The sequence below is a fragment of the Dendronephthya gigantea genome, unplaced genomic scaffold, assembly GCF_004324835.1.
Source record: "Dendronephthya gigantea isolate DGI-Jeju-01 unplaced genomic scaffold, DenGig_1.0 000066F, whole genome shotgun sequence".
NCBI lineage: Eukaryota > Metazoa > Cnidaria > Anthozoa > Malacalcyonacea > Nephtheidae > Dendronephthya > Dendronephthya gigantea.
Genome location: NW_021163076.1, coordinates 334,938 through 345,000, shown reverse-complemented (window position 1 = coordinate 345,000; position 10,063 = coordinate 334,938). Strand labels below are relative to the sequence as shown.

The 10,063-nt window shown below is 33.6% G+C and overlaps 1 long non-coding RNA gene across 1 annotated transcript; it reads right to left on the bottom strand.

Moving 5' to 3' along the window:
- Positions 1-3,339: 3,339 nt before the first annotated feature.
- On the bottom strand, positions 3,340-9,456 carry LOC114530774. The gene is made up of 3 exons (XR_003687790.1): positions 9,426-9,456; positions 5,461-7,628; positions 3,340-3,423 (listed from the first exon to the last, which is right to left on the bottom strand). It is a non-coding gene; the product is annotated as an uncharacterized LOC114530774 (long non-coding RNA).
- Positions 9,457-10,063: the final 607 nt, after the last annotated feature.

Here is a 10,063-nt window from a genome sequence, read left to right as displayed (position 1 = left end):
TGTCACAAGTTTTAGGAAGATCTTCATCTGGGTTGTTTGTAATTTCTAAAATATAAGTGTTAGTTCAATTATTCAAGGGAAAATGTACATATAAAATTTCTATAATAATCCTACTTATTACAGTTAGTGTACATACCACTTCCTTTGCTAATATCATTGTCTTGTGAAACTGAATCTGTAATATCTGTAAGAGAAATCAGATGGGAACTTTTTTAGAGTATACTAGAAATTGCAAAGATATACCACTAGGTATCATACTCAATTGAGTCTCACTGCATTGATCTTTAAATTTTAGAAAAGTATCCCTGGGACAAGTATTTGTTCATCCCTTTAGAGCTTCCTTTTGATCAAGTATAACTAACCTAGATATTTCATGTAAACAGATGATCTTATCATCAATTCCCAAAAAAGTTTTAACATACCATTGTTAACATTTGGTTGTATTAGACCAGCACGCTCCATACGCTCTTGACAAGATTCCATTTCACCCGGCAAGGATGGTGACTTCTCACTTCCCGATTCATCTGTCCCAAAGTATGAGCGAATTTTGTCACAAATTTTTTTCGGGATATACATCGTAGAATAGGTATTCCTTTAGTGATTTCTTTAACCTGCCTTAACGTTATTGACTTCCGCTTTATATGTTCAGAAAACGCAGATCCTAATTCCAAAATTTCACTTGGTGTCCATTTGTGCCTTTGTTCTGGATTTTCCACCTGAAGAGTGTCTGTGTTTTCTTCCATATTAGCTTGACCAGATGACCTCATTATCTTTGCCAGTTCATTTGAAGTTCTTACAGCAGATTTCCCTTTATTTTTTAAGAGATAGTAACGATCAGCTGTTGATTGCTTATGAACCATAAGGTCCGCTAAGTCCCCACGTAAATCCTCATTCTGCTCATGAACTGCGGATACAGCAGCTTTTCTGAAGGCAGTTGCTCCTCCCATAGACGTTTCTTTCTCAAAAACTTTCCCCCAACACGATCCCATCTGGGCACCAACTTGCGATGACTTCATTTTCTTTTGGTTAGAAGTTAAAAAAACTGGCGAATCTTTATCTGTGTTAACATCTGCCAAACGATTTCTGAATTTCTGAATGTAAATTTTAGTATATCTGTAAAGAGATGCATTAAAAATAACATTCACAGGGCCATGAGAAGATAGTGTCTTGTGGTCCCGCACTCTCACAATGAAACTTTCATCCTCTTTCGTGGATCTTTTAAACTCACCAAGAGTCATGTTTGCTAGTGTTCCAGATCTGCTGCCATTGTTGATACACAGGACAGTTAAGAGGTAGTCTCTTACAGCAGTATACTCAGGCTGGCTTGGTGGTTCTTCTTTATCTTGGTATTCTCCAAGCAGACGAATGGCCTCCCTAGCAACTTCCGAAGTGTCAAATTGTTGAATTTGCTGGGGGGTTCTTATTGCCTCAATGTCATCCATGCGTTTTTCCCAAAAACGTTGCTTGCTTTGTTTTCTGAATGACCTAGCCCATAGTCTCACTTGGTCTGAAAGACTGGTTAACCTTTCTACTGAAGTATTGACATCTATATTTTCGCATTTTAAAAACCCATAAAATTGATTCAATGAACCAAGATATGATTTCACAGTTCCAGGCTGTTTTTCATGGTCAAATTTATTTAGCCAATTTTCACGGAGTGTTGTTTTATGCAAAATATTGTTTAAAGATGGGTTTGAACTATCGATATAATTGACAACTAATTTGACTTGTCTTCTGCATTGTACTGCAGAACGATAATTTTTTTTCCCACCATCTGCCCCTTTTAACCAATATTCAAATTTGTCAAAAATCTTTTGCAAGCTCTCATCGAAAACCACAGGAGTAATTGTGTTCTCACGAAGTTGTGCTTCATCAACGCTTATTTCAGAATTTCTGGATCCTTCGTCACTGCTTCCTCCACTATTATAAACAGTATCGTATAGACTAGGAGAGTGCATGGCATGGGATTCGCTTTTTGTTTTTTTTGCTGGAGGCCTGTACATCTGCGAAGATGAAACACTGCCATCACTGCTAAATGATTCAAATGACTCAGCTAAACTTAGGGCTTCCACATCATGACATACAGCATTTTGTAGGCATTTCTTATAGAATTTGCTGCCTCTCTTAATCCCATGTACATCAGTTAAATGGTTGTGAATTCTTTTAACAATTGAAGTACATTCGTCAATTGGACAAATAACACTTTTATAAACACGTTTTGTTTTCCTTTTTGATTCAGCTTTTTGCTTTCTTAGACTAAACGAATTTAGAACAGAGTGGGCTTTTCTGGGGCTCCATCCATGACATTTCCTCATGTGCCGTGGGAGATGGACGACTGAAGAATGGCAATCAGGAAAAGGGCATGTATGTTTAGGTCTCCCCTTCTTACATGACCCTTTATGTGGGGATGACGAAGATTTGTGAGAGCGCTTCTCACTCTCAGTGGGTGCGGATGATGTACATTGCTCCGGTTCCATTACTCCTATAAAGAGTAGAAGATTTGTGAAAGAAATAACTAAATTGTGGAAATTTGTGTACAAGTTTAAGGTAACTAGGAAATAAAAATATACTAGTCATCACTTTGTGCAAAAATATTCATTTAAATTTTTCCATTTTTACCTTCTCACAGTGCTCTGAACTGAGTTGTTTCGGGAACTAACTATACTTATTAAATATTTTTCTTCTAACGGTTATGTGAATGAACAAATTAACATACCAGGTTTAGGTTATCACATTTTTGCTCTGTATTTTCTGGCTTTATGGCAACGTTTTCATTCAGTAACTCTTCAATATCATTCAAAAATCTATTCACCTCATCCTTGCAAGTAGATTTTAACTAAAAAATGGACAAAATATTCTTGGATGTCAATGCTCTCTTAATCAGGCTCTTAGTCTGGAAGAAGTTTTTACAGTGAAAAAGGCAATTGAATAACTGAGTATTTTTAGAATATAACAGAATCAGTTGTACAGAACTTTACAATATTTTTCAAAAAGGTGCTGAAGTAAATAACTACAATGAATCAAACAAGCTTTTATTTCACAACATACCAGTTCAGGTATTTCAATCATAATTTGAACCTTTCTTTCATTTTCAATGTCTTCCCAATCATCTGAATATTTACCGTCAGCATCCTAAGAAATCAACACAGTTTCTGAACTCATATGAGGTCAAACTATGTTTGAAAGCAATGAAAAATAAATTACATAATCCTAACAAGTTTAGACCACTTAATCATCAACATTCAGTTGTATAAAACCCTGCTCATATTCAGCATTGTATGATTTATGGCGGCGATGAATACTCACATTTACCACATTAGCGATTTTCAACAAAAGAGCCAATATCTGGTGCCTATTGCTCCAATCTTTTTTGAAAGAAAAATTCGCATTAAAACACGAAATCCCTTTACCACTCATTGGTACCTGTAATTATAACAACAATATCACCATGACTAAACTGCTATAATTGCCATACTTTTTGGACCAGGAACTGGTCCCTAACCGCTGCTAATCTTGTTGTTGTTGTTTTTGTTGTTGTTGTTAAAGGGCGACGCTCTTTAAAAAAACCCTTAGGCTCTAGCATTACTTGTTTGATCGGAATGAAACTTGGCACAATTATTGTAAGCAATATTCCGCATCGATTGACCGAGTTGGAATTTTTACTTTTGACCTTTGAAGCAAGTTACAAGCAATTCTTGATATATTTGCAGCAAATAATATATACATATCATTAATATTCAGCCTATATACAGGGTGTCCCAAAAAAAACGAAAACTATTGAAATCACCCATAACAATGCAATTGTTAGAGTTTGAATGCCTAAGCACTCTGTTGGGCCCACAAGTGTATAAATCGGGGTTGCCATAAGCATTTTTATGCATGCATATGATGCAGTCAAATTAGCTTGTTCGCAAAAAGGATATTTATCAACAATATTTACAATTTACAAATATGGATGTCCTTCGACATGTCCCCTTTCTCTAGCAACACAAAGCATTTAGCATTTTATAAGTTGCATTAAACCCCCACGGGCTGAAATTCGTGCACACGGCATTCAAATTTTAACAATGAGTGATTTCAATAGTTTTCGTTTTTTTTGGGACACCCTGTATAAGTAAACGGAAACGATTAGAAATACATTGTCCTCTCCAATGTTATAAATACAATGCAGTTCAGAAATTAAACTCGGTTATGCAGTTCCTCGTCCACTACAGGGTGTCCCAAAAAAAACGAAAACTATTGAAATCACCCATAACAATGCCATTGTTAGAGTTTGAATGCCTAAGCACTCTGTTGGGCCCACAAGTGTATAAATCGGGGTTGCCATAAGCATTTTTATGCATGCATATGATGCAGTCAAATTTGCTTGTTCGCAAAAATGATATTTATTAACAATATTTACGATTTACAAATATGGATAACAATATTTAAATGTGCATCTCACTGAAAAACCATGACCTTCGACATGTCCCCTTTCTCTAGCAACACAAAGCATTTAGCATTTTATAAGTTGCATTAAATCCCCACGGGCTGAAATTCGTGAACACGACATTCAAATTTTAACAATGAGTGATTTCAATAGTTTTCGTTTTTTTTGGGACACCCTGTATAGTACGATCGTACTTGTTACAGTCACTCAAAGCATATACGCAAGGGCCTGATTAATTTAAAAACAAAATAGACAGACGAAAGTTAAATTAAAAAAAACGTTAACCTGTTTGATTGAATATAACTTCAAATTATGGCATATTAAGTAATAATTTTATACGTATTTTGCAAACCAAAAGAGCACAATATACATTTCAAAAATTAACAAAAAATATCCGCCTAAAACCGCTACCGGGCTTGCCCGCCTCATGTGAATCAGAAAATAAACTGGCCCGGCAAATAGCAACTTAAACCTTTTTAAAATTCACGGGCGTATTGCCTTAACTGGACTCTCTAAATTTATTGCGTGCTTTTGGCGTGCTAAGAAAGGGAAATGTAATGACATAATTAGCGTATATAATGATCAGAACTATGTTTAGTAGCAATCTTTATAACTTAACTTTTAAAATTTCAACTTTTCCATGCACACACATACCAATTAATTAAATCTCAATTACAGTTAAAGACGCATGGTAAAGCATGTGCTAATTGACGTCAAGTCACAATTCAATACTCAATTCACAAACTGCATCTCAGGGCAGTATTATATAACCTATGATGCATAATTTAGTATAAAAGACATATACATAGGTACCCAAAGTGTTGAAACAAGAATTCGACAAGTATAAATAGTAACTAACTTTCGTATATACCATGCAAGCTACGTAAATCACGCAAATTTGAAGAATATACTGGAGTTATATCATATAAATTATGCATTGAAAATCGATAATTGTAAAATAGCGCAAATTACTAGCATGTGAATAAATAAAGATGATGAAATAAACAAAACTATTATACATGTATACTCACTTTGACTTGCAATCAGGATAGCTTCTCTTTCAGATGAGTTAGAATGCTCCAATTAAATAAGCTGTTAAATAATCCAAGGTTTCCAACACACAATTTTATGTACTCATATAGATCTACATTAAAGAACTGAAATAAACAAAAATTTAACGGGATTTTATAGGCAAGATCTGCAAACTAATGCTTACGTAACGGATTTAATGAAACTACCACAAATTGCGTATTTACTGCTGAAACATTCTTCTAGCTTTTGAATGGTCAACCAACCTACGCAATTGACCAGGAACCGAAAATAACGGACATGTTATTGATGCTTAATAAAACTGTTAAATGAAATAACAATCTAGTGCATGGGATATAGGGAGGCGATAGCGCATACGGGCATATATGCTCTAGGTTGAGGGGCTGTTAATTTTGGTGTTCGATGTGACCTAACACGAACTAGCAACAAAAAGAACTAATTTGCTTCTTTTTTTAGGTTTACTGTATGCTAATATCTGTTTTAAATCCTTATAGGACAAATATTTCTACTCCTTACTTACAAAGGTCAACATAAATACAATAAGTGCGCCGAAATTTCATTAGGTCATTGCAAGTGCATAAAATTGTACATTGTACAAAACAGCAGAGTGCGGAAAAATCTAAAATCAAACGAATCATCAACTGCGTATTTGCGGAGCTATGTTTACCAGCAATGTAAATTTATAAAGATTTAACTTTTCCGTGCATACACGCACGTATAGAAATGTCTATACCATTTTAAATTACAGATAAGACGCAGGGTCAAGGATGTGCTAATTGATTGTATGTCGCAGGCTTATATTTACAAATTACAAACTACGCGTCTTCTCCCTCCTGTGGTTTATGTAAATACGTTTAAAGTTTGCAAACACAGTTAAATTTACTAATATATAAGCATTATAAATGTTAAAACAAATATTTAACAAATAGAAACTGAATTTTGTGTTAGCTTATGTGCACAAATATAATAATAAACAATTAACAAGTCATTAATTAACATAGGCTTGGTAATGTGTTAAAAGCGGCATCCTGTTTAAAATAGATTTTAGCAATTCATTTAGCGTGGGCTACCACAATTTGCGTATTTCGCTATACAGCTATGTTATTTACGATGGGTAACCAGCTAACTTATGCAACTGATTGGAACTTATAACTAGCTATAGGAACAGAAAATAACAAACTTGTTTATTCTTCATTCAAAGATATTAGCTACATTTCGGAAATGAACTCTTTTCCAACTACCATAGTTTTAGACTACCTTATAGACTTAGTATGCCCTACTAAAACATATTTGTGTGTAATTAAGATAATCAAGTCACGCATTTAATCGGAGCTTTTAGCTAACAGCGCAAAATAGCAAACAGGTTTGCTTGTTGTGGAATTTAGTTAACGCATGGTTGAGCACACCAATCATACGTAAATAGTCATTTACATAGTATGCGCAGAGATAGTGTTACGCCATAAATTGTATATGTATTGTTAAAGGAATTGTTTTGTAATGTTAATAGTACAGTGTAGTATAATAATTATAACATAGGAAATGAAGGTTCGAGGTAGCACATTGTAGCAACCGGGAAACCAATAATAACGTAAACGGACGCAAATGTGGGTTGCAGTGGAGCAAAAACCACAGAAAAACATCCTGTGGTTCGGTAAAAGATGCGTCAGGGAAATGCATCATTGTTTGGTTAAAAGTATTGTTGTAAGTTAGTTGTGTATTAGAGCGAGAATTGTCGTGAAGTGTTGATTGCTGAATAAATGTAAAATTATATACAGTCCCAGTGTGCGAGATTTTGGACCAGCGAAGCGGAAAATCAGACTTGTTCGGAGATTTTCAACATTGCTTGAAATTTGAACACGTACTGTACAGTACTTAGGTGTTTTCTATATTTTAACGCTATTGGTTTGGTCCTAATATCCAAATTGTGTGCCATAAATATGTTGTTATCACTTACTAAGGTCCACATTATCCATACTGAAATTACATGTTATATGTTTTCCGACCGAATTAAAGCCAGATACAAAGTATCTCAAACCTAAATCCTATACACGAGTACATTACTTACACAGGGAGAAAGAGCTTATAAACATAAATAAAACAAAATAATACTCCCTGACCATAGAGTGAAGACTAGTCAATAAGCAGGTGGCTGAAAAACAAAAAAACTGTTATAGCAGAATTCTGCTACACAATATTCAGATCAAACATTAAGCCCTAATTTTCTTAAATACTACCAACACCAAAGTTGCTTTGTTGCAACTGAGTTATATAAAACAAGTACTCCCAGGTATAGGAGGCAAGTGTGCTTTAGAAAAATTAAAACTAAGTTGATATAAATATAAAGTACAACCAGTCAAAATTTACTAAAAGGCAAAAATATTATAGAACATTCCTAACCTAGTCTAAGACCACTAAGAGATAATACTAAAATTTGATGTGACATGCTAATAAAACCCCTCTCCACAGAATCAAAAGACTGCTGCTGGGTTGATATGCATACATACACTAGTATCAGCCCATATTTACTTTCTAAAGACTGATTACATGTTATGACCACCCTACAAGTTATCAAAATCATAAAGTTTAATAAAACAGGGCATCAATATTTTACTGTAGCCACAGCAAGCAAGCTGTTCTCCAAGAATGTATTGCTCCATAGAATAAGGGGTTGTTGTAGGATTGATATACACTTATAGGTATACTAGAATATGTATCTACTCTTTAATATACAAATATAATTCTTTTAGGTACATCAGCCCTTTATTTTCACCCCTTTATTTCTCAAGACTGATGGCATGCTATGACCAAACTAGAAATTAACAATATCATACAAGTTACCCCCAGATTAATGGCAACCCCATAACTTATTAAAACAGGTCACTACTATTCTGTAGTAGCCACATCAAATGAGCTGTGCACAAGCAAGAAATCCCTTCCACAGAATATATTATTTATATTATTTGCTTTTTTATGTACACTGTACCTAAGACCCTTATTTACTTTCTAGAGGTCGTTTGCAGGTTATATTAATAGCCATAATACAATTCAACAAAAGAAGTCATTATCACCCTAATGTATCTACAGCTTGTTGTTCTTACAGCAATTAGTTAATAACATGCAGAAACTTCCCCCGGCATAGAATATAAGGGCTGCTATTTGGATTAATATCAATAACATGCACAAATATACTAGTTGTATCCTCACTTAGCAATACAAACCAACTTTTTAATGCATATCAGATCCTTATTTACTTTCTAGAAATTAATTGCACTATAGGCAATGACCACCAGTACAATTTATCAAAATTAACACATCATTACCATTATCAGGTTGATATGAATGATATGCACAAATGTACTAGCATATTCTCACTCAATTATAAAAACATATGTAACCTTTTAAAGTATATCAGAGTAATCAGACCCTTATTTAATTTTTAGAGACTGATCACAGGTTATTGAGCAATGTGGTGAGAGCAAGCAAACTGTTCTTCCAGCAATTTATTAATAACATGCAGACAAGCAAGAACTTCCCATTCCATGGAATACAGTAATACAATTATACACACAAAATTCTTAAGTATGTATTGGCTGTGCCAAATTCAACCAGAGGGGTATGTTATAATTATTTGGCCTCCTTACTTTGAAACTGCCAAGCCTAAAAACTAGCACTTAACATAAACAACCAGATTACTGAATAAAATGGCCAATTTAAAACAGGTCTTTGATTCCTCTGCTACAGTAAAGAAAACAGAGGTTATGATAACAATATCATATTTGGCTTATTTACTCAGTTATCCTCCAACCTTGAAAACAAACAGCAAATATAAATCCCGTAATCTAACTGTTCAAGCTATTTTATTTGCTGTAAATTAGTTAGTTAATAAGGTGTGTTATTAAACTCACTCTTAAAGGTAAAATACGGAGAAAAAATAATATTTTCTAACCTTTCATGGACAAAATATCCTAAAATCGCTGAAACCTTTTTACAAATGTCCAAAATAGAGCAAAATAAACACTATGTGATCCTTATTAATCCCAAAATACCCTATAAAACAGCTTGAAAAATCGGGCATCTCCCCCCTTAAGATTGTCAGGAAAATAGGGGGTGTTTTCTAAAAACCTGGAAAAAATATTTTCTAGACATGAAAAAAATTATTTCTTTAGTATATTCTGCAATATTATACATTTTATTCATTCCAATTGAAGAAATAAATATATACCTTTTCGCTAATATAAAAATGGCATTATCCCGACGTGAACTTCAAATGCTTTAAAAATTGCCGTTTGGCATTATTTTATTCCCGTTTTTGTATTTTGAGATAGTTAAACACTAGTAAACTGTGCACAGAGGAGTTATAGCTCAATTCTCCCATCTATATCTATATATCTATATATCTATATATCTATATATCTATATTATCTATATTATCTATATTATCTATATTATCTATATTATCTATATTATCTATATTATCTATATTATCTATATTATCTATATTATCTATATTATCTATATTATCTATATTATCTATATTCTATATTATCTATATTATCTATATTATCTATATTATCTATATATCTA